Source organism: Salvelinus fontinalis, chromosome 35 (assembly GCF_029448725.1).
Source record: "Salvelinus fontinalis isolate EN_2023a chromosome 35, ASM2944872v1, whole genome shotgun sequence".
Lineage (NCBI taxonomy): Eukaryota > Metazoa > Chordata > Actinopteri > Salmoniformes > Salmonidae > Salvelinus > Salvelinus fontinalis.
In genome coordinates, this window is record NC_074699.1 from 31,885,387 (window position 1) to 31,911,785 (window position 26,399).

Consider the following 26,399-nt stretch of genomic DNA (forward strand, 5'->3'; position numbering starts at 1 on the left):
ACAGACATGTAGAGGTGTTACACGTCTGTCAGAACCCCTCCACAGGGTTTCAACGAGCAGGAACTGACTGCAAGCCATCAGAAACTGTCAACGGAAACCAAGTCTACCCCCCAAATAAGATCAGTCTGAGACTAGGCTAATTTAACCCCCTGTGTCTCTAATATTCAGAAGAATAGCCTATTGACTCTACTTATGTGATCTGGCCAGGACAATAATAACTAGAGCTCAGACTTCCTGGTCAGATCAAGTGGTCAGGAAAAACTGCTGTCCCTAGTTATAATGAGAAAAGTTGGTTATGGGGGGATAGAGTGAGGTTATGCACGAAGCACGAGCCTATGTTTTCTGTCTACAGTTGCAGTATCTGCAGTGTGATGTCTCCTGTGTTGCAAGGCTGCCTTGTGGTGTCTGAGGCTTCCCACAATAAATGATCATAAAAAAGCAAGTCTTCCATTTAACATCAGCAGCTGTGGTGGTAGCATACAGACACTACAGTAGTAGTGGAATGTAATGTTCTCTACACATATAAACTCAGCAAAAAAAGAAACATCCTCTCACTCCTTTCAGAAAACTTAACATGTGTAAATATTTGTATGAACATAACAAAATTCAACAACTGAGACATAAACTGAACAAGTTCCGCAGACATGTGATTAACAGAAATTGAATAATGTGTCCCTGAACAAAGGGTGGGTCAAAATCAAAAGTAACAGTCAGTATCTGGTGTGGCCACCAGCTGCATTAAGTACTGTAGTGCATCTCCTCCTGGACTGCACCAGATTTGCTAGTTCTTGCTGTGAGATGTTACCCCACTCTTCCACCAAGGCACCTGCAAGTTCCCAGACATTTCTGGGGGGGGAACGGCCCTAGCCCTCAGGTCCCAGACGTGCTCAATGGGATTGAGATCCAGGCTCTTCGCTGGCCATGGCAGAACACTGACATTCCTGTCTTGCAGGAAATCACACACAGAACGAGCAGTATGGCTGGTGGCATTGTCATGCTGGAGGGTCATGTCAGGATGAGCCTGCAGGAAGGGTACCACATGAGGGAGGAGGATGTCTTCCCTGTAACGCACAGCGTTGAGATTGCCTGCAACCTGCCTTACAACAGGCCTACAAGCCCTCAGTCCAGCCTCTTTCAGCCTATTGTGGACAGTCTGAGCACTGATGGAGGGATTGTGCGTTCCTGGTGGAACTCGGGCAGTTAGTGTTGCCATCCTGTACCTGTCCCGCAGGTGTGATGTTCGGATGTATCGATCCTGTGCAGGTGTTGTTACACGTGGTCTGCCACTGTGAGGACGATCAGCTGTCCGTCCTGTCTCCCTGTAGCACTGTCTTAGGCGTCTCATAGTACGGACATTGCAATTTATTGCCCTGGCCACATCTGCAGTCCTCATGCCTCCTTGCAGCATGCCTAAGGCACATTCACGCAGCTGAGCAGGGACCCTGGGCATCTTTCTTTTGGTGTTTTTCAGAGTCAGTAGAAAGGCCTCTTTAGTGTCCTAAGTTTTCATAACTGTGACCTTAATTTCCTACCGTCTGTAAGCTGTTAGTGTCTTAGCGACCGTTCCACAGGTGCATGTTCATTAATTGTTTATACGTCATTGAACAAGCATGGGAAACAGTGTTATAACCCTTTACTATGAAGATCTGTAAAGTTATTGGATTTTTACGAATTATATTTGGAAAACAGGGTCCTGAAAAAGGGACCTTTCTTTTTTTGCTGAGTTTATTATGCCAGATCTAGAGACACTGACATACACTTCAGCCTCTCACGAACTAACAAGAATCATCAAAGAAATTAAAGATTAAATAAAGAGGAATTACTATTCTCCAAAGTATTTCCTTGAAAATCTGCTTTTTCTCTTTTTGGTTTTGTGGCCAGATTTGTTGCTTACTTCTCTGAAAATGTCAAGATGTCTCTGAAATGGACTGTAGAGTCAGCAATGACCCCCCCCCCCCCCACACACACACACACACACCACCACCACCCTCTTCCCTCACAATGTTTTGGTCTGTGAATCCCCTCATCCTGTTTCATCATATTCACCATTGACACACAAACACACAGGAAACAAAAATATGTCATTTTTCCCATGTGAGCACAGTCGTATGTAAAAGCAGAACACAACAGTAGCATTTACTGTACTGCTATGTTTTTCATTTATTTAATTTTGATGTGAAACAAGAATTGTGTTCATTCAGTTAACTTAACATCTAGGCTACAAACCAAAATAGAGACATAAAAAAGGAACTAAGGTCAGGACGTGACAGTACCCCCCCAAAAGGTGCGGACTCCGGCCGCAAAACCTGAACCTATAGGGGAGGGTCTGGGTGGGCATTTCACTGCGGTGGCGGCTCTGGTGCGGGACTTAGACACCACTCCACCTTAGTCTTGGCCCACTTAGGTGGCGCCTCTGGAGTGGCGACCCTCGCCGCCGACCCTGGACTGGGGACCCTTACAGCGGGCCCCGAATAGGCGGGAGACTCTGTCAGCGCCGGACAGGCGGGAGACTCTGGCAGCGCCGGACAGGCGGGAGACTCTGGCAGCGCCGGACAGGCGGGAGAACCTGGAGGGAGGAGACGGAGAGACAGCCTGGTCCTTGGAGGAGGCACAGGATAGACCGGGCCGTGGAGGCGCACTGGAGGTCTCGAACTAAGGGCCTGCACAACCCGTCCTGGCTGGATGGTGATTTTAGCCCGACACACGGGACACACAGTGCGCAGAGCCGACGCAGGATATCCTGGCCCGAGGAGACGCACTGGCGGTCTGGAGAGCAGGGCTGGCATCATCCGTCCTGGCTGGATCCTCACCCTAGCCCAGCAGATGCGGGGAACTGGAATGTAGCGCACCGGGCTCAGAGCACGTATTGGAGAGCTGTAGCGCCGAGCTGGCACAGGACGTGCAGGGCTAGGGAGGCGCACAGGAGGCCTGGTGCGTGGGACTGGCACAGTCTTCACCAGACGGCTAGCACGCACCTCAGGACGAGTATGGAGAGCTGACTAAGGTGACATCAAATCGCGGACACGCTCCGTCGGGCGGATGTCGTGCCTCATGCACCAACACAGCAGCTCTCTCATTGCTCTCTCCTCCAATCTCCCCATCAACTCCTTCACAGTCTCGACTTTGCTTCCTTTGCTCACCTCCAATTTCACCCCATAGCCCGGGGCCTGACCAGTCCCATGATCGCCACGGTAAGCACGGGGAGTGGGCTCAGGTCTCCAACCTGACTCTGCCACACTCCCCGTGTGCCTCTCCCCCAAAAATCTTGGGGGCTGCCTCTCGGGCTTCCTTGCCAGCCGTGTTCCCTCGTATCTCCGGTTCCCTTCTCCTGCTGCCTCCGCCTGTTCCCATGTCCAGTCCTCTTCTCCACACTGCTTGGTCCTTTGGTGGTGGGTAGTTCTGTAACGATCGTCATCCTCGTCTGATGAGGAATAGGAAGGATCGGACCAAAATGCAGCGTGGTACGTGTCCATGTTAAATTTATTAAACTGAACACTGAATACAAAATAACAAAAGTGAAACAACAAAAATCGAAACAGTCCTATCAGGTGACACAACACAAAACAGGAAACAACTACCCACAAACACAGGTGGGAACAGGCTACCTAAGTATGGTTCTCAATCAGAGACAACGATTGACAACTGCCTCTGATTGGGAACCATACCAGGCCAAACACATAGAAATACAACACACAGAACAAAACATAGAATGAACAACATAGAATGCCCACCCCAACTCACGCCCTGACCAAACCAAAATAGAGACATAAAAAAGGAACTAAGGTCAGGACGTGACAACATATGAGATCGTTTGCCTTTTTTAAAGAAAGACAACATTTACAAGAAACAATGCATGTGAAGCTGTGGGTAGAGTCATATCTAGTGGCAAACACTTTGTTTTCTTCTCTCACTTGTGTTCAATATTATACATGTTTGTATAACCATACTATCTTCTGTATATGTTTTTCATTTTCTTAACCGTATTGAGATGTGTTTTGAATACTGTATTGTGACTACTGTTATCAAGTTATTCAAGTTACTGTATCAGTGCTGATGATTGGATGATACTATATCATATTAATCCTGGTCTCACTAACCACAGGGACAAGGTGGAGAAGCAGGTAACAGAAACCCAGGACAGAAGGATGTGGAGAAAGACTGTGTGAATTGCCATGAATAATGGACATACAGTAAATACATACCAGATTAAAGATTGACAATTGTTGTTGATGATGCTTTAGCTGCCCCACCCAAATAGATGATGACTTAAAGTTCAAAGGTCTTGGTGAGATCTACAGGTGCATTCCCACATAACCTTTTTGCTAAATGGTATTTTCTACTGCTTGTTTCAAATGATATCATTGTTTTATTAATTTGTTAAGTGATGTTTTTGTTTATAAAGCCCTCCTTTATAAACTCCTCCGTACCTTACTTCATTTTTAACTTACAGATGTACAAGATACCAGACCCGGTCTCAGGGAAGGCTAAATCTGGAGATCCCCTCCATCTCCACTAAGTTAGGTAAATCTGCTTTTAGTTTTTTTGCACATTACTTGTGGAATGATCTCCAAGGCTCTCTAAAGGTGGATAAATTGGTGCCTCTAGGGCATTTCAAAAGGATGATTGTGGAAACTTTACTGAAGAATGATTCTATGATTGTGTTTTGCTTTTCGTGTGTTGATGTTTATTTATTTAACCTTTATTTAATTAGGCAAGTCAGTTAAGAACAAATTATTATTTACAACAACGGCCTAACCCGGTAAAACCCTAACGACGCTGGGCCAATTGTGCGCCGCCCTATGGGACTCCGAATCACGGCCGGTTGTGATACAGCCTGGAATCAAACCAAGATCTGTAGTGACGATTCTAGCACTGAGATGCAGCGCCTTAGACCGCTGCGCCACTCGGGAGTATAGTGATGTGTATTGATTTGTACACAAGGCTCATCTGTGAAAGAGAGATTGGTCTCATCATCACTTCCTGTTACAATAAAGGTTAAAAAAACATTTGACAAAGTAAATACCAAGTGAGAAGCAGAAGCATAACCAAGACATACACAAAACAACAGAATTCAATATTATGCTAGAACCTGTGATTTCCTAAGAAAAGGATCTTTGTTATGCAATCAGAGTGAGTTGGGAGTTTGACTTGTGTCTCTGGGGAGGAGTGGGTTAGAGACAAGCATGTGTGACACGAGAATAGTCATCAAGAGAGGAACTGGGAGAGCAGCGTGAACACTGAGGGGTGGAGAGACAGGTGGAGAGGGAACCCACATCCTGGAACCTGGAGGATAGACACCTGACCTCACCCACACAAACACAAACACACACACACACCCACATGCATTCACACAAACCACAAACACACACACACACATTGGCCGGCAGTCCAGGGTTGTTTCCTCTAATCAGTATCGGTTCACTTATGTCCCTCTGACCCCAAACCCACCACCAAGCCCCTCTGGGAAGGGTCCCTGCAAGGCGGGGGAGTCACGAGCGCTGAGGGTCTATGCGCCTTTTATCTCACACCTATCTTTACATTTTATGAATTTTTTAAGTGACACTCCTTTTTCATGTCCACATGTAGCAAGCAATCTACATGGACTAGTAGGTGAGACAGACAGGTAATAAATATAGTTGTCATGCATCTACACTGAACAAAAATATAAATGCAACATGCAAAAATTTGAAAATATTTTAATGAGTTACAGTTCATATAAGGAAATCAGTGAATTGAAATAAATTCATTACGGCCTAATCTATGGATTTCACAATACTGGGAATAAAGATATGCATCTGTTGGTCACAGATACCTTTAAAAAAAGGTAGGGGCGTGGATCAGAAAACCAGTCAGTATCTGGTGTGACCACCATTTGCCTCATGCAGCGTGACACATCTCCTTCACATAGAGTTGATCAGGCTGTTGATTGTGGCCTGTGGAATGTTGTCCCACTTCTCTTCAATGGCTGTGCAAACTTGCTGGATATTGGCAGAAACTGGAACATGTACAATACCTGTCAAAAGTTTGAACACACCTACTCTTTCAAGGGATTTTCTTTATTTTTGCTATTGTCTCCATTGTAGAGTAATAGTGAAGACATCAAAACTATGAAATAACACATATGGAATCATGTAGTAACCAAAAAAGTGTTAAACAAATCCAAATACAAATCCATTTTAGATTTTAGATTCTTCAAAGTAGCCACCCTTTGCCTTGATGATAGCATTGCACACTCTTGGCATTCTCTCAACCAGCTTCACCTGGAATGCTTTTCCAACAGTCTTGAAGTAGTTCCCACATATGCTGAGCACTTGCTGGCTGCTTTTCCTTCACTCTGCTGTCCAACTCATCCTAAACCATCTTAATTGGGTTGAGGTTGGGTGATTGTGGAGGCCAGGTCATCTGATGCAGCACTCCATTACTCTCTTTCTTGGTCAAATAGCCCTTACACAGCCTGGAGGTGTGTTGGGTCATTGTCCTGTTTTCAAAAACAAATTATAGTCCCACTAAGCGCAAACCAGATGCAATGGCATATCGCTGCAGAATTCTGTGGTAGCCATGCTGGTTAAGTGTGCCTTGAATTCTAAATAAATCACAGACAGTGTCACCATCAAAGCACCTCCACACCATCACACCTCCTCCATGCTTCATGAAGAACCACACATGTGGAGATCATCCGTTCACCTACTCTGCGTCTCACAAAGACATGGCAGTTGGAACCAAAAATCTCAAATTTGGACTCATCAGACCAAAGGACAGATTTCCACCGGTCTAATGTCCATTGCTCAAATGTAAAATATATTTTGATTCCATACGTATTATTTTACAGTTTTGATGTCTTCACAATTATTCTACAATTTAGAAAACAGTAAAAATAAAGAAAAACCCTTGAATGAGTAGGTGTGTCCAAACTTTTGACTGGTACTGTACATCAAAATCCAGATCATCCCAAACATGCTCAATGGTTGACATGTCTGGTGAGTATGCATGGAAGAACTGGGACAGGAAGAACTGGGACAGATGAGCTTCCCTGAGATGGTTTCTGAGAGTTTGTGCAGAAATTCTTCAGTTGTGCAAACCCATAGTCAAAACCATAGTTTCATCAGCTGTCCAGGTGGCTGGTGTCAGACGATCCAGGTAAAGCCGGATGTGGAGGTCCTGAGTTGGCATGGTTACATGTGGTCTTCGATTTAGCCACAAGAGCATTTGCGAGGTCGGGCACTGATGTTGGGCGATTAGGCCTGCCTCGCAGTTGGCATTCCAGTTCATCCCAAAAGTGTTCGATGGGGTTGAGGTCAGGGCTCTGTGCAGGCCAGTTAAGTTCTTCCACACTGATCTCGACAAAGCATTTCTGTATGGACCTCCCTTTGTGCACAGGGGCATTGTCATGCTGAAACAGGAAAGGGCCTTCCCCAAACTGTTGCCACAAAGTTGGAAGCACAGAATTGTTTAGAATTTCACTGTATGCTGTAGCGTTAAGATATCCCTTCACTGGAACTAAGGGGCCTAGGTCGAACCATGACAAACAGCCCAGACCATTATTCCTCCTCCACCAAACTGTACAGTAGGCACTATGCATTGGGGCAGGTAGCGTTCTTCTGGTATCCGCCAAACCCAGAATCATCCGTTGGACTGCCAGATGGTGAAGTGTGATTCATCACTCCAGATAACGTGTTTCCTCTGCTCCAGAATCCAATAACGGCAAGTTTACACCACTCCAGCCAACGGTTGGCATTGCACATGGTGATCTGCTATAAGCCAGTGGGTCTGGGCCCATGTGTAACCAGCCTCTACAGGGGTCTGGGCCCATAGGAAGCTTATTAGCAAGCTTTTGTTTCAGAAATAATGAGTTAGATAAGACCAGCTGAAGACACATACTCTACATGTGTTGAACATCCTTTAATGTGAGTGAGAAATGTATACAGTAGGCTGTCTAAAGGTGTGAATGTTTTTATTTTTTATTTAACCTTTTTTCAACTGAAGAGCCCTAAAGGTATACAGTACATATAACACACTGTATCCATCTCCTACTAGCTAACATGCACGTACAGTTCACAGTTTAAAGTCCATAGAACATAAAATACATAGAGCTTTCACTGTGTAAAGTCAGTTGAGAGTTGCAGCAGTGTGAGGGCATCTGGTGTTCCTGTCCGGAGGAGTGATCTGTGACCTCCTCATCTGGCCTGGCCTGGACAGGAAGAGCATGTGGACCGGAGAGGATCCGACTGAGCAGCATGCAACTTCCCTATAGAAAAGAGGAAGAAGACACAGAGCATTGGAGCCAGAGACAGACAGTGGTCAAGGAGTCAAATATCCTGGCTGGAGCACATAGATTATACTCATATAGAAAATACTACATTTAGAAGTGAAAGGGGAAATTGTGTGTAGGGGAGGTGTCTGTACACATCGAGAGGACATTGCTGAACAGGAATTGTTCGCCATTGAAATATAGACAACTTTTAAATAGTTTTTTTTTTTTTTTAACTTGGTGAGTCCTAGGTTGACCCTTTGCTCTTCTGTTTTGTATTCGGGTGGAACAAAACTTACAGTGTCAGCAGGGTAATAGGGGGTGGGTGGTGGTTGTGTAGAGTGGGGTGGGGTGTCAGTCCCAAGGGAGAGTATGGGGGCTGCCACAGTGATCTCAGGGTCACAGTACAGGGGATTTCTGCTCCAACCTGCCGCTCTGACCCAGGCCACCTCAAACGGCTCAGTGCTCACTGGATTGTGTGTGTGTGTGTCAGGGGACAGGATGTGGTTGGCCAGCTCAAAGACAGGTGACAGTCATAGGGTTCCGATAGGTGAGAGACACAGAAAAGCACCTGAGATGAGAATAGCTGAAGTGTACAGTACCAGTCAAAAGTTTGGGCACACCAACTCATTCAAGGGTTTTTCTTTATTTTTTTTATTTTTTTACATTGTAGAATAATAGTAAAGACATAAAAACTATGAAATAACATGTTTGGAGTCATGTAATAACCAAAATGGTGTTAAACAAATCCAAATATATTTTATATTTGAGATTATTCAAACTATTTGCCTTGATGACAGCTTTACACACTTGGCATTCTCTCAACCAGCTTCATGAGGTAGTCACCTGGAATGCATTTCAGTTAACAGGTTCATTTGTGGAATTGATTTCCTTCTTAATGCGTTTGAGCTAATCAGTTGTGTTCTGACAAGGTAGGGGTGGTATACAGAAGATAGTCCATATTATGGCAAGAACAGCTCAAATAAGCAAAGATAAATGACAGTCCATCATTACTTTAAGACATGAGGGTCAGTTAATCAGTTGCAAAAACCATCAAGCGCTATGATGAAACTGTCTCTCATGAGGGCCGCCACAGGAAAGGAAGACTCAGAGTTTCCTCTGCTGCAGAGGATAAGTTCATTAGAGTTACCAGCCTCAGAAATTGCAGCCCAAATAAATGCATCACAGAGTTCAAGTAACAGACACATCTCAACATCAACTGTTCAGAGACTGCGTGAATCAGGCCTTCATGGTCGAATTGCTGCAAAGAAACCACTACTAAAGGACACCAATAACAAGAAGAGACTTGCTTGGGAGACTTGCTTGGGCCACAAAACACGAGCAATGGACATTAGACCAGTGCAAATCTGTCCTTTGGTCTGATGAGTCCAGATTTGAGATTTTTGCTTCCAACCACCATTTTTTTAGCTTAATTTAACTAGGTAAGTGTTAAGAACTCATTCTTATTTCAGTGACGGCCTGGGTTAACTTCTTTTTTTTTTTTTTTTTTTTTGTTCAGGGGAAGAATGACAGATTTTTACCTTGTCAGCTCGGGGATTCGATTTTGCAACCTCTCAGCTATTAGTTCAACACTCTAACCACTAGGCTACCTGCCACCCGCCATGTCTTTGTGAGACGCAGAGTAGGTGAACAGATTATCTCCGCATGTGTGGTTCCCACCGTGAAGCATGGAGGAGGAGGTGTGATGTTGTGGGGGTCTTTTGCTGGTGACACTGTCTGTGATTTATTTAGAATTCAAGGCACACTTAACCAGCATGGCTACCACATAATTCTGCAGTTATACGCAATCCCATCTGTTTTGTGCTTATTGGGACGTTTTGTTCTATGACATATTATTAGTCAGTTAACATGACTAGGAATTATGAAGCCTTTATGTGCTTTTTTTTATTACATAAATGCTCATAAATTCACAAAATGAAAATGATCTCATGGAACAAAACATATAATATGTCCTAAGCCTGTGTTAACCACAGACCTTATTTTTGGCGTTTAATAAAAACCCTTACAAAAACGCCATTCATTTTCCCATAAGTTTTGTCCAACGAACCAGGGCGGAGTTAGTGCCTACAAAAAGAGGCCATTAATATTTCTCTCTATAGAGTAGGTTGTAAATAAACAGCATTAAGTGTCTTGGTGACTGAAGTCACAGCTTTGTGAAGGAATTAAAACCTAGTTGGTAACAAGGAGGTGGAAATAACTTCCTGCAGACCTGCACTAGAAACCTTTAGCACATTTAGCACAGTTACAAGAAATCTTAAAGATAAAGCACACATTTATGTGCATAAGTTATGCACACTATACCCCCTGAAACTAATGTTGATATAGAGTTTTTCTTCAAAATGGAATGATCCAACCCTGTCATGTATGATAGAGGAACAACATGTTGTAGGTGAAACCACCACATCAGACCCCAGATATGTTATCGTGATTACACAACCTCTTACTGAGGAAAAACCACCCGCTCAGGCCACAGGTGCTGCTGGGATGGATATTAATAAAAGTCAGTCTATAACGGTTGGAGTGCAGCTGGAGGAGCGTGTGGTCCAACCTCAGCTATAGGGCTACAGGGTTGTCTGTTGACTGCAGTATGCCTGTGTGTAGCCATTTGATTCTTTCTCTGATGTCAATCGGAACCTGAACATGAACTATTATGTAAACACATTTGAACAAAGGTTGTATATTTTTCTATGTATAATATCCTGATGTATTATGAATCAAATGTAAGAATTGGTTGGATAAAATTTGATGTAAACATCTCACTAGCTAATTAATGGTTGCAAAATATTCTGTTGTAGATGTAAATAAATGTTGGCTACTACAGTGGCTTGCAAAAGTATTCACCCCCTTGGAATTTTTCCTATTTTGCTGCCTTACAACCTGGAATTAAAATAGATTTTTTGGGGGTTTGTATGATTTGATTTACACAACATGCCTACCACTTTTATTGTGAAATAAACAAGAAATAAGCGCGCAAAACTTGAGCGTGCATAACTATTCACTCCCCCAAAGTCAATACTTTGTAGAGCCACCATTTGCAGCAATTACAGCTGCAAGTCTCTTGGGGTAAGTCTCTATAAGCTTGGCACATCTAGCCACTGGGATTTTTGCCCATTGTTCAAGACAAAACTGCTCCAGCTCCTTCAAGTTGGATGGGTTCCGCTGGGGTACAGCAATCTTTAAGTCATACCACAGATTCTCAATTTGATTGAAGTCTGGGCTTTGACTAGGCCCTTACAATACATTTAAATGTTTCCCCGTAAACCACTCGAGTGTTGCTTTAGCAGTATGCTTAGGGTCATTGTCCTGCTGGAAGGTGAACCTCCGTCCCAGTCTCAAATCTCTGGAAGACTGAAACAGGTTTCCCTCAAGAATTACCCTGTATTTAGAGCCATCCATCAATCCTTCAATTCTGCCACCACCATGCTTCACAATGCTGCCACCACCATGCTTCACTGTGGGGATGGTGTTCTCAGGGTGATGAGAGGTGTTAGGTTTGCGCCAGACATAGTGTTTTCCTTGATGCCAAAAAGCTTAATTTTTGTCTCATCTGACCAGAGTACCTTCTCCAATATGTTTGAGGAGTCTCCCACATGCCTTTTGGCGAACACCAAACATGTTCTCTTATTTTTTCTTTAAGTAATGTCTTATTTCTGGCCACTCTTCCGTAAAGCACAGCTCTGTGGAGTGCATGGCTTAAAGTGGTCCTATGGACAGATACTCCAATCTCCGCTGTGGAGCTTTGAAGCTCCTTCAGGGTTATCTTTGGTCTCTTTGTTGCCTCTCTGATTAATGCCCTCCTTGCCTGGTCCTTGAGTTTTGGTGGGCGGCCCTCTCTTGACAGGTTTCTTGTGGTGCCATATTCTTTCCATTTTTTAATAATGGATTAATGGATTTAATGGTGCTCCGTGGGATGTTCAAAGTTTCTGATATTTTTTTATAACCCAACTCTGATCTGTACTTCTCTACAACTTTGTCTCTGACCTGTTTGGAGAGCTCATTGGTCTTCATAGTGCCACTTGCTTTGTGGTGCCCCTTGCTTAGTGGTGTTGCAGACTCTGGGGCCTTTCAGAAAAGGCGTATATATACTGAGATCATGTGACAGCTCATGTGTCACTTAGATTCCACACAGGTGGACGTTATTTAACTAATTATGTGACTTCTGAAGGTAATTGGTTGCACCAGATCTTATTTAGGGGCTTCATAGCAAAGGGGGTGAATACATATGCACGCACCACTTTTCTGTTTTTAAGTTTTTGAATTTTTTGAAACAAGTAATCTTTTTCATTTCACTTCACCAATTTGGACTATTATGTGTATGTTCATTACATGAAATCCAAATAAAAATCCATTTAAATTACAGGTCGTAATGCAACAAAATAGGAAAAACGCCAATGGGGGTGAATACTTTTGCTAGGCACTGTATTTAGTATGAAGGACAATTTTCTGTAATCAACGATCGATCATTATCGATCATTATGAGAAAATAAAAAAGGGACCTGGGAACTTTTATGATAAGAATTACAAAAGAACCACACATGATAACAATCTGGAAGGTTTTCATGCAAACAAAATGTTGACAGTCACCATTCAGCCCGCCACCCATGAAGAAAATCAACGTCATGGTTCACAAACATAACAAACACTGAGCTAAAATAATCTCCCAGTAAACAGAGTCTCATCGACAGCCTGGCAGGGTAACATCCAGTCATTTGCATGGTTATAAACAGCAGCTAGGTGAGGGGGGGAAAGTGTATTTCTGTCTGGTCATTTGCATGTAAGTCTAACATGCACCACGCTGGGGCTTGAGGGGAAGGTAACGCAGAGCTGTAGAGCTCACTGAAGCACATCCCCTATGGCCGGCTAACCATGCTAGTGAAGGCTACACTAGCTGTAGAGGATAGACCTTGTTATGGAACCAAGAAGAACCAAGAAGAACAATGGGTAATGCTATGCGGAATCTTTCAAAGATATGAAACAAGCTAAGGATAGCTTGTGAAAGAGGAAAACAAGTGAATGGGGTACGAATGCTATTTCCGTACACCTTGGTAAAGCCTAAGTGACCTTGATAATTCTCTGCCCTATTCAACTCAGTAATAAACCGCGAGCCAGTCCAGTGAGTCCACCATCAGAGTTTATGTTACCACATTACCCTCTAGTGGTGCTACTCAGGACTACTCCTTACTGAGTCCAACAAGAAACACGAAGGGCCGGTTTCCCAGACACATATTAGGATTAGTCTTTGACTAAAAAGAAAACTCAGTGGAGAATCTGCATTGGATTAGGCTTAATCTGTGTGCAGGAAAACTCTCCGAAATGTACACTGGTTCTCAGTAATGTACTTTGTTGCAATGACAAATGACATATTGTATGAGACAAATCATGTGACTAAAATGAAAATAAAGTTTGCACAGCATTAGCCATGGTTATTTACCTATGATGAAATACAGAGGGATTTTCTGCATTCACTTCTGCTTTTTACTTCCGTGTTTTCAAGTTGCATATTTACAGAGTAAATATATTTTCATTTTAATATCAGGAAATCATTGTTTTTTCATTACCAACAAAATGTATGAATAATGGGTCAAGTATGGAAACTTTAATGGTGTAAACAGTGGATGTCTATTATTTTTCATTTACTGAATTAAATTAGTACATTTACTGAATTAAATAATACTATTACTTAGTTAATGAAAATCCAATTCAGAATATGATATAAGTTAATTAATAATAACAGTATTTGAGAGAGAAAATCTTCCCTATTGCTAGTTGGAATTCAGACCTGAATGCAGCTACAACTATGCTAAGGTAATAATTAAATAGTTTTACTCAAAATAATTATTTATATCCCAGAACATACAGGATTAGTGGCATAGGGTCAAACTAAAATGTGAATTAAAATGTGTTATTTTGCAAAACGCTATATATCCATTTTATCCTGTAAATTTGACGCTGGTATGTGCTTGTCTCATGTACTGTAGCTATCTTAAGAGGAATTCATTAACTGTAAGTTGCTCTGGATAAGAGCATCTGCTAAATTGCTAAAATGACAAATGTAAATGTTTTACATACAGATCTCATATTACTTTATCAAATATATAAACATTTTATTAATATTGATGTCACAAATGTATCATTTGTACGGTTCTTTATCTAAAATGTACTTATTTCTTACATTTGACTGTGTAAAACCTATCAATGCTACTTGTTTCTTTGAGAGTGAAGCGGATATAGAGCATTTTGCAAAACAAACATCCTTATTTGTCTAAAATGATTGATTTTAAGCAAATACATGACTGTCATTGAACAATCCCATACCATGATTAGAAAGTAAGAAAGAAACACCAATCTCTTTCATAAGTTCTTCAAACAATAAAAGCTAATTTGCGAACATTTCTGAAATGGATATATAGTGTTTTGGCAATAAACTCTTCATTTGATAACTCAATAATAAACCCTAAGCTCATGTATCAATCCTCTCACTAATATAATGATGCCACAGTTTAGTAGAATGACGGCAGGTTCCCTTAAACCTTCAAATCAGAACTGTCAAATCAGAACTGTCAAATCAGAACTGTCAAATCAGAACTGTCAAATCAGAACTGTCAAATCAGAACTGTCAAATCAGAACTGTCAAATCAGAACTGCACATGTTTGCATATTTCCACCATTGCAGCTGTGGCATGTATCTGGGCATTCCCTACTGTACAGTCCCTGTCTGTCAGTCTCTCTCTCTCTGTTATTCCAACAACTACAGTAACCACACAGGAAAAACAAACAGGAAAAATGTGTCTGATAAGGTTGGGGTGCGTGGGTGTAAAAGGGGGTGTAATGGGGTGTAGCAGAAGCAAGCGGGGTTGGTCAGGGTGAACAGGCACAGCGTCTCCTGCCAAACTTCTCATAGGGTCGCCACGATGTGACGTCTCCTACTCACATTGGCCATTGTACGCTTGTAAGTAAGAATTTCACGGTATTTGGTGCATGTGACAAGTACAATTTTATTTTATTTGCAGCATTTTCATGTTACATGCAGAGGAAGAGACTAGAGACAAATTGGCAGGGGTTCCAATATGAATGTGACTCTGTACAATGAGGTCAGCGTCTTGATTACTGTGTTAATGATGAGATTACAATAATAAAAAAATCTGAATTTTTCATTGGAATTGCTTCAATTTACATTTCTTCCCACCTAGTCTCTAAGGGCTTAAGGGGTCTTTGGCCCTACCTATGACTACCTCAGCTCTCTGGCATCTTCCATTATCTATGATTACCTCAGCTCTCTGACATCTTCCATTATCTATGACTACCTCAGCTCTCTGACATCTTCCATTATCTATGACTACCTCAGCTCTCTGGCATCTTCCATTATCTATGACTACCTCAGCTCTCTGACATCTTCCATTATCTATGATTACCTCAGCTCTCTGGCATCTTCCATTATCTATGACTACCTCAGCTCTCTGACATCTTCCATTATCTATGATTACCTCAGCTCTCTGACATCTTCCATTATCTATGACTACCTCAGCTCTCTGACATCTTCCATTATCTATGATTACCTCAGCTCTCTGGCATCTTCCATTATCTATGACTACCTCAGCTCTCTGACATCTTCCATTATCTATGACTACCTCAGCTCTCTGACATCTTCCATTAACTTTGGTTCCATTAAAGCACCATGCAACCAGAGGGGATGAAAACCCAGGGAGACATATACTGTACAGGCTGAGTGGGCTGCTTGCATGCCTCTTCAGAGTGTGTTTACAATGGCATGTGTTTAGAAACCCTCTCTTAGACTGTCACCCTGGACACGACAGGGGAAACACAACAAGGCTTTCCCATGCAGAGACTTTCCAAATCCAGCCTAATGACTGATTCTCGATTACCAATCAACAACACACAATTACTCACTGGGCCGTCTAATTGAAGACTTGGCAGAGTGAGGGAGGAGGAAGTAGAGTAAGAGAATGTGCGCATTTGTGTGTGTGTGTGTGTGTGTGTGCGCGCGTGCGTGCGTGTGTGCGTGCGCGCGCGTGCGTGTGTGTGTGTGAGAGAGAGAGAGGATTGCATGCCTAGGTCCAGAGCATCTGTCTTGGTCTTCGGGCCCCATTAGGCAACCGTAGTGACCTATGATGCCATTGTCTTTTTTACCTTTATTTTACCAGGAAAGTTGACTGAGAACACATTCTCATTTACAGCAACGGCCTGGGGAATAGTTACAGGGCAGGGGAGGGTGGATGAATGAGCCAATTGTAAGCTGGGGATGATTAGGTGACCATGATGGTATGAGGGCCAGATTGGGAATTTAGCCAGGACACTGGGGTTAACACCCCTACTCTTACGATAAGTGCCATGGGATCTTAAGTGACCACAGAGAGTCAGGACACTCATTTAACGTCCCATCCGAAAGACGGCACCCTACACAAGGCAATGTCCCCAATCACTGCCCTGGGGCATTGGGATATTTTCTTTAGACCAGAGGAAAGAGTGCCTCCTACTGGCCCTCCAACACCACTTCCAGCAGCATCTGGACTCCCGTCCAGGGACTGACCATAACCAACCCTGCTTAGCTTCAGAGGCAAGCCAACAGTGGGATGCAGGGTTGTATGCTGCTGGAAAATTGGGTCTAATGGGGTACAAGAGCTTCCCAGGATATACAGTTGAAGTCAGAAGTTTACATACACTTAGGATGGAGTCATTAAAACTCGTTTTTCAACCACTCCACACATTTCTTGTTAACAAACTATAGTTTTGGCAAGTCAGTTAGGACATCTACTTTGTGCATGGCAGAAGTAATTTTTCCAATAATTGTTTACAGACAGATTATTTCACTTATAATTCACTGTATCACCAATCCAGTGGGTCAGAAGTTAAAATACACCAAATTGACTGTGCCTTTAAACAGCTTGGAAAATTCCAGAAAATAATGTCATGGCTTTAGAAGCTTCTGATAGGCTAATTGACATCATTTGAGTCAATTGGAGGTGTACCTGTGGATGTCTTTCAAGGCCTACCTTCAAACTCAGTGCCTCTTTGCTTGACATCATGGGAAAATCCCCAAAAATCAGCCAATACCTCAAAAAGAAATGGAGACCTCCACAAGTCTGGTTCATCCTTGAGAGCAATTGCCAAATGCCTGAAGGTACCACGTTCATCTGTACGCACAATAGCACGCAAGTATAAACACCATGGGACCACGCAGCCGTCATACCGCTCAGGAAGGAGACGTGTTTTGTCTCCTAGAGATGAATGTACTTTTGTGCGAAAAGTGCAAATCAATCCCAGAACAACAGCAACGGACCTTGTGATGATGCCGGAGGAAAAAGATACAAAAGTATCTATATCCACAGTAAAACGAGTCCTATATCAACATAACCTGAAAGGCCGCTCAGCAAGGAGAGGCCACTACTCCAAACCGCATTAAAAAAGCCAGACTACAGTTTGCAAATGCACATGGAGACAAAGATCATACTTTTTGGAGAAATGTCCTCTGGTCTGATGAAACAATTTTTTTACTGTTTGGCCATAATGACCATCGTTATGTTTGGAGGAAAAAGGGGGAGGCTTGCAAGCCGAAGAACACCATCTCAACCGTGAAGCAAGGGGGTGGCAGCATCATGTTGTGGGGGTGCTTTGCTGCAGGAGGGACTGGTGCACTTCACAAAATAGATGGCATCATGAGGAATGGAAAATTGTGTAGATATATAAAAGCAACATCTCAAGACATCAGTCAGGAAGTTAAAGCTTGGTCTCAAATGGGTCTTCCAAATGGACAATGACCCCAAGCATACTTCCAAAGTTGTGGCAAAATGGATTAAGGACAACAAAGTCAAGGTATTGGAGTGGCCATCACAAAGCCCTGACCTCAATCCTATAGAAAATTTGTGGGCAGAACTGAAAAAGCGTTAGCGAGCAAGGAGGCCTACAAACCTGACTCAGTTACACCAGCTCTGTCAGGAGGAATGGGCCAAAATTCACCCAACTTATTGTGGGAAGCCTGTTGGAAGCTTACCGGAAACTTTTGACCAAAGTTATTAAACAATTTAAAGGCAATGCTACCAAATACTAATTGAGTGTATATCAACTTCTGACCCACTGGGAATGTGATGAAAGAAATAAAAGCTGAAATAAATCATTCTCTCTACTATTATTCTGACATTTCACATTCTTAAAATAAAGTGGTGATCCTAACAGACCTAAGACAGGGAATTTTTACCAGGATTAAATGACAGGAATTGTGAAAAACTGAGTTTAAATGTATTTGGCTAAGGTGTATGTAAACATCCGACTTTAACTTCCGACTTCAATCCACAATACAAGTCTAATTTAAAACTTATTGATGTTACATTTTGTGTCAAAGATGGGCATTGCTGCCCAAAGAGATAATATTGTTTGGAAAATAGAAAAATCCTGTCAACTTCTCTTTAATATCTCAACTGTAGTATGAGGCTCAGCCATGAGAGGGAGCTAGATGGCAACTGGGATGAAAGCTCATACCGACGGACACATTGACTGTATCCCAACATTGCTTGCGAAGCAGGCAGAAAGATGAATCCTAAACATAAAATTCAGAAATAACATAATATCATTAAAGAAAAACAAATGTTTAGTGCTTTGTGGTCATAAGTCCTATTCCTCTTTTTGTGAAATAGAGCGAAATAGTGAAAGTTATTTTCTAGTTTTATTTGAGGTTTCGAGTGTGAGAGTTCCCTCAGCTTTTGGGGCTGTGAGACTGTGATTTTCGCATTTTGTGGTTTTGGTCAAACCCAACCAGATTATCAAATCAAATCAAATTGTATTTGTCACATGCGCAGAATACAACAGGTATTCACTTTACAGTGAAATGCTTTCTTACGAGCCCCTAACCAACAATGCAGTTAAAAAAAATACGGATAAGAATAAGAGATAAAAGTAACAAGTAATTAAAGAGCAGCAGTAAAATAACAATAGTTAGACTATATACAGGGGGGTACTGGTACAGAGTCAATGTGCGGGGTCACTCGTTAGTTGAGGTAATATGTACATGTAGGTAGAGTTATTAAAGTGACTATGCATAGATGATAACAACAGAGAGTAGCAGCGTAAAAAGATGGGGGGGGGGGGAAATGCAAATAGCCTGGGTAGCCATTTGATTAGATATTCAGGAGTCTTACACGGAACACAAACTGGCTGCGCGCGTGTGCCATCGTGCATAAATGTATTTTGCCCCCCCACACCAAACGCGATCACGACACACAGGTTAAAATATCAAAACAAACTCTGAACCAATGACATTAATTTGGGGACAGGTCGAAAAGCATTAAACATGTATGGCAATTTAGCTAGCTAGCTTGCACTTGCTAGCTAATGTTAATTTGTCCTATTTAGCTAGCTTGCTGTTGCTAGCTAATTTCTCCTGGGATATAAACATTGAGTTGTTATTTTACCTGAAATGCACAAGGACCTCTACTCCGACAATTAATCCACACATAAAACGGCCAACCGAATCGTTTCTAGTCATCTCTCCTCCTTCCAGGCTTTTTCATCTTTGAACTTATATGGTGATCGCATCTAAACTTTCATTGTATTACCACGACAACCGGCAACAAAGTTCGTCTTTCAGTCACCCACGTGGGTACAACCAATGAGGAGATGGCACGTGGGTACCTGTTTCTATAAACCAATGAGGAGATTACTTTCAGCGCGATCTGCGTCAGAAATAGGAACGACTTCTATTTTAGCCCTTGGCGTCGCAGACACTCGTTGGCGCGCGCAAGCAGTGTGGGTGCAATAATTGAATAACATGGATTTCTACATTTATTTTGCGACGCTCGCGCACGCGACGTGTCCGGTCTGGTCAGCATGTTATGGCTTGGGGGTAGAAGCTGTTTAGAAGCCTCTTGGACCTAGACTTGGCGCTCCGGTACCGCTTGCCGTGCGGTTGCAGAGCGAACAATCTATGACTAGGGTGGCTGGAGTCTTTGACAATTTTTAGGGCCTTCCTCTGACACCACCTGGTATAGAGGTCCTGGATGGCAGGAAGCTTGGCCCCAGTGATGTCCTGGGCTGGTTGCACTACCCTCTGTAGTGCCTTGCGGTCTGAGGCTGAGCAGTTGCCATACCAGGCAGTGATGCAACCCATCAGGATGCTCTCGATGGTGCAGCTGTAGAATCTTTTGAGGATCTGAGGACCCATGCCAAATCTTGAAACGTTTTTGTCGTGCCCTCTTCACGACTGTCTTGGTGTGCTTGGACCATGTTAGTTTGTTGGTGATGTGAACACCAAGGAACTTGAAGCTCTCGACCTGCTCCTAAGCAGCCCCGTCGATGAGAATGGGGGCTTGCTCAGTCCTCTTTTTCCTGTAGTCCACGATCAGCTCCTTAGTCTTCCTCACATTGAGGGAGAGGTTGTTGTCCTGGCACGACACTGCCAGTTCTCTGACCTCCTCCCTATAGTCTTTCTCATCGTTGTTGGTGATCAGGCTGTTGTGTCATCAGCAAACTTAATGATGGTGTTGGAGTTGTGTTTAGCCATGCAGGCGTGGGTGAACAGGGAGTACAGGAGGGGACTAAGTACACACCCCTGAGGGGCCCCAGTGTTAAGGATCAGCGTGGCAGACATGTTGTTGCCGACTCTTACCACCTGGGGAGCGGCCCGTCAGGATGTCCAGGATCCAGTTGCAGAGGGAGATGTTTAGTCCCAGAGTCCTTAGCTGAGTGATGAGCTTCATGGGCACTATGGTGTTGAGCTGTAGTCAATGAACATCATTCTCACATAGGTGTTCCTTTTGTCCAGGTGAGAACGGGCAGTGTGGAGTGCGATTGAGATTGCGTCATCTGTGGATCTGTTGTTGCGGTATGCGATTTGGAGATGTTCTAGGGTGTTCGGGAGGATGCTGTTGATGTGAGCCATGACCAGCCTTTCAAAGCACTTCATGGCTACCGACGTGAGTGCCACGGGGCGGTAATAATTTAGGCTGGTTACCTTCGCTTCCTTGGGCACTGGGACTATGGTGGTCTGCTTGAAACATGTAGGTATTACAGACTCGGTCAGGGAGAGGGTGAAAATGTCAGTGAAGACACAGTTGGTCCACGCATGCTTTGAGTACACGTCCTGGTAATCCGTCTGACCCAGCGGCTTTGTGAATGTTGACCTGTTTAAAGGTTTAGTTCACATCGGCTACCGATCGCGTTATCACACAGTCATCCAGAACAGCTGATAATCTCGTGCATGCTTCAGTGTTGTTTGCCTCGAAGCGAGCATAAAAGGCATTTAGCTCGTCTGGTAGGCTCGCGTGACTCGGCAGCTCGCGTCTGGGTTTCCCTTTGTAGACCGTAGTAGTTTTCAATCCCTGCCACATCCAACGAGCGCCAGAGCCGGTGTTGTAGGATTCAATCTTAATCCTGTATTGATGCTTTACTTGTTTGATGGTTCGTCTGAGGGCATAGCAGGATTTCTTATAAGCGTCCGGATTAGTCTCCCGCTCGTTGAAAGCGGCAGCTCTAGCTTTTTGCTCGATGCGCATGTTGCCTGTAATCCATGGCTTCTGGTTGGGATATGTACGTACAGTCACTGTGGGGACAACGTCGTCGATGTACTTATTGATGATGCACTTATTGATGAAGCTTATTGACTGAGGTTGTGTACTCCTCAAAGCCATTGGATGAATCCTGGAACATATTCCAGTCTGTGCTAACAAAACAGTCCTGTAGTGTAGCATCCACGTCATCTGACCACTTCCGTATTGAGCAAGTCATTGGTACTTCCTGCTTTAGTTTTTGCTTGTAAGCAGGAATCAGGAGGATAGAATTATGGTCAGATTTGCCAAATGGAGGGCGGGGGAGAGCTTTGTATGCATCTCTGTGTGTGGAGTAAATGTGGTCTAGAATTTTTTTCCCTCTGGTTGCACATGTGACATGCTGGTAAAAAATTGGTAAAACTGGTTTAAGTTTGCCTGCATTAAAGTCCCCGGCCACTAGGAGCGCCGCTTCTGGGTGAGCATTTTCTTCTTTGCTTATGGCCTTATAGAGTTGGTTGAGAGCGGTCTTAGTGCCAGCTTTGTTCTGTGGTGATAAATAGACGGCTACGAATAATATAGATGAGAACTCTCTTGGTAGATAGTGTGGTCTACAGCTTATCATAAGGTACTCTACCTCAGGCGAGCAATACCTCGAGACCTCTTTAATATTAGACCTCGTACACCAGCTGTTATTGACAAAAAGACACACACCCACACCCCTTGTCTAACCAGAGGTAGTGTCTCTGTTCTGCCGGTGCATGGAAAATCCCGCTAGCTCTATATTGTCCGTATCGTCGTTCGGCCACATCTCGGTGAAACATAAGATATTACAGTTTTTAATGTCCCGTTGGCAGGATAATCTTAATCGTAGGTTATCAATTTTATTTTCCAATGATTGCACATTAGCAAGAAAAACAGATAGCAGTGGAGTTTACTCGCTTGCCTACGGATTCTCAGAAGGCTGCCCAATCTGCGGCCACTTTTCGGAGATCTGGGCCTGTTCCAGTTAAAACAGTATATCTTTCTCATCGGACTCGCTAAAGGAAAAAGTTTATTCCAGTCCGAGGTGAATAATCGCTGTTCTGATGTCCAGAAGTTATTTTCAGGTATAAGAGATGGTAGCAGCAACATTATGTACACAATAAGCTAACATTTATTTGGGAGAATGTGAAACGTCAGCCTTCTACTCCAGCGCCATTGTTAGGTAGGTGTGTGTGTGTATGTATGTGTGTCTGTGGTCATGTAAATTCCAGTCTATGGTCTGTGTGCTGCCATCCTGTTAGAAGGTAACAGATTATTTTATTACAATGGTTAAAATGGATTTTCATTGTGTTCCATGGTGTTATTTGCCCCCTAGTGGAGCTTTCTGGTACTTAGACTGTACGCAAACAGGAAGTAGAGAATTCATTCTGCACACATAGAAGCAGCTAAAAACAACGCTACTGTGCAGGTCTTTCAGTGTAGTTATTTCTTGTCACGCTTCAGCCTTGGAAAATATTTGTTTGTAAGTTCGATTCAAGCATTTAGCTAATGATGATAATCTTGTTATTGATAGAGTTGTTTACATATCAATGTTGGTTGGTTGCATTTACTCACAGAAATTGCAATGCCTTTCATGTATGCCGTTAGCTGTATTACTTTCCTCGTGCGTCATGCAAACGAATTGTAAAATATACATTAGTGTAGTTTTGTTACTGTTTCTAGTGTAATATGCTTTGTTATTCTACATAGATGGCTGTACATTATTAGAGTAATGAAAAGAGTTAGCCAATTACCATATGAGTAACAATTAGCCAAATGATTTGGCATCATGCCAGATGCATGGTACCTTAACACGTGCTTTGTATTCATGCAACTTCAAATGTATAATGTACAGCTACGGTATGTCTGTGTGAATTGAATACTAAAGTATATTCTTTTCTGTATTTTGCAGTTTTACAACATAAATGTTTTCAATATATTCATTCAAGAAAAGTCACGCCTTGGGAGTTTTATTGAAGACTTAGTTGTTAGCTATCTGTCTAGTTTTGCATGGGAACGCAACTCAAGGGCAGAATAGTCTGGAATGATTTTAATTATCAGTTATGTTTTGAGGTTAAAATAAAAGATTGGGTAATTCAGACATCCTTCTTGTCATTCAAGGTCAATTATTAGGAAACATGCTCACACACGCACACGCACACACACCCACACACACACACACGCACGCACGCACGCACACACACACGCACACACACACACCACACGCACGCGCAATCACAGATAACACCTGTGAATGGGGAAGAAATATGTATGTTTTCACCTACTAACAGAGAGAGGGAGAGAAAAAAAGAGAGAGAAGGAGAGAGAGTGAGAGAGGTTCAGTACACCTACAGCCAGGGGCGCAACTTTCACTGGGGACGGGGGGACATGTCCCCTCCACTTCTAAAACCAAAGTTGCACCCTTGCCTACAGCAGTGCCTCGTTTCCAACAGGAAAAAACATGAATGGCTCCTGTAAGTCAGGCCTCAGAAGGCTGTGGTCACTAACATAAACACATGTGATACTCTGACATTTAACTCAAAGAAACACATGCACACTCAGACAGGATATTGCTCATCTGCACAACTTCGCAACTTTCTGTGAGACAGAGAGAGAGCGAGAGAGAGAGACAGAGAGAGAGAGAGAGGCAGAGAGAGAGACAGAGAGAGAGAGGCAGAGAGAGAGACAGAGAGTGAGAGAGAGAGAGAGAGAGACAGAGAGAGAGAGAGAGAGAGAGAGAGAGAGAGAGAGAGAGAGAGAGACAGACAGACAGAGAGAGAGAGAGAGACAGACAGACAGACAGACAGACAGAGGGAGAGAGAGAGAGAGAGAGAGAGAGAGAGAGAGAGAGAGAGAGAGAGGGGGGGGGGGTTAAAGAGAGGGATGAAGAGAGAAAGAGACCTTCCTGAAGTGGTTGGGATTAAAGAAAACCAAACACCAGAGTAAATTCCTCTGTGGCGGCCATTTCCCTCCTCAGCTCTTTCTGCAGTAAAGAGAGATACACAGAGGGGGACAGAGGAACAGTGAGGTGTGTAGTGAGGTGTATACACAGAGACCACGGCTTTAATATTGATAGAAGACTCACTCTACTATAGTTAGCTAACGCACTTTTGTATATCGCGCTGTAACGTACAATTTTAGCTCCTAAAAAACATAACACTTCCAGGTCAACTGTAATATGAATACCATTGTAAAGCACAATTTCTCCCCTTTCCAGCAAAATGAATGACGAGACCCTCAAGAAGGCTATGAGCTCTGTCGGGTCTTTTTAAAGATGGCGGGTGGGGAAGCGAAACAAACTGTGTGATAGTGATAGAGGGAGATATCCCATGTGGGTAACAGCTTTTTTCACCCGATCTGTCCATCTTAGAAAGAAAGAAAGGAAATGAACGCATTCAGTTGTACAATTGACTTGATATCCCCCCTTTCCCTGTTCCTTTCCCTGTCCCTGTCCCTGCCCCTGTCCCTGTCCCTGTCCCTGTCCCTGTCCCTCTCCCTGTCCCTGTCCCTGCCCCTGTCCCTGTCCCTGTCCCTGTCCCTGTCCCTGTCCCTTACCCTGTCCCTGTCCCTCTCCCTGTCCCTTTCCCTCTCCCTCTCCCTCTCCCTGTCCCTGTCCCTGTTCCTGTCCCTGTCCCTGTCCTTGTCCCTGTCCCTGTCATTTCCCCTGTCCCTGTCCCTGTCCCTGTCCCTTTCCCTGTCCCTGTCCCTGTCCCTGTCCCTTTCCTTGTCCATTTCCCTGTCCCTGTCCCTGTCCCTGTCCCTGTCCCTGCCCCTGCGCCTGTCCCTGTCCCTGTCCCTGTCCCTGTCCCTGTCCCTGTCCCTTCCCCTGTCCCTGTCCCTCTCCCTGTCCCTTTCCCTCTCCCTCTCCCTCTTCCTTTCCCTGTCCCTGTCCCTTTCCCTGTCCCTGTCCCTACCCCTGTCCCTGTCCCTTTCCCTGTCCCTGTCCCTGTCCCTGTCCCTTTCCCTGTCCCTGACCCTGTCCCTTTCCCTGTCCCTGACCCTGTCCCTTTCCCTGTCTCTGTCCCTGTCCCTGTCCCTTTCCCTTTCCCTACCCCTGTCCCTGTCCCTGTTCCAGTCCCTTTCCCTGTCCCTGTCCCTGTCCCTTTCCCTGTTCCTGACCCTGTCCCTGTCCCTGCCCCTGTCCCTTTCCCTGTCCCTGTCCCTGTCCCTGTCCGTCTCCCTTTCCTTGTCCCTGCCCCTTACCCTGTCCCTTTCCCTTTCCCTGTCCCTGTCCCTGTCCCTGCCCCTTACCCTGTCCCTTTCCCTGTCCCTTTCCCTGTCCCTGTCCCTGTCGCTGTCGCTGTCCCTTTCCCTGTCCCTGTCCCTGTCCCTGTCCCTTTCCCTGTCCCTGTCCCTGTCCCTGTCGCTGTCGCTGTCCCTTTCCCTGTCCCTGTCCCTGTCCCTGTCCCTGTCCCTGTCGCTGTCCCTGTCCCTTTCCCTTTCCCTGTCCCTTTCCCTGTCCCTGTCCCTGCCACTGTCCCTGTCCCTGCCCCTTACCCTGTCCCTTTCCCTTTCCCTGTCCCTGTCCCTGTCCCTGTCCCTTTCCCTGCCCCTGTCCCTGTCCCTTTCCCTGACCCTGTCCCTTTCCCTGACCCTGTCCCCCTCCCTGTCCG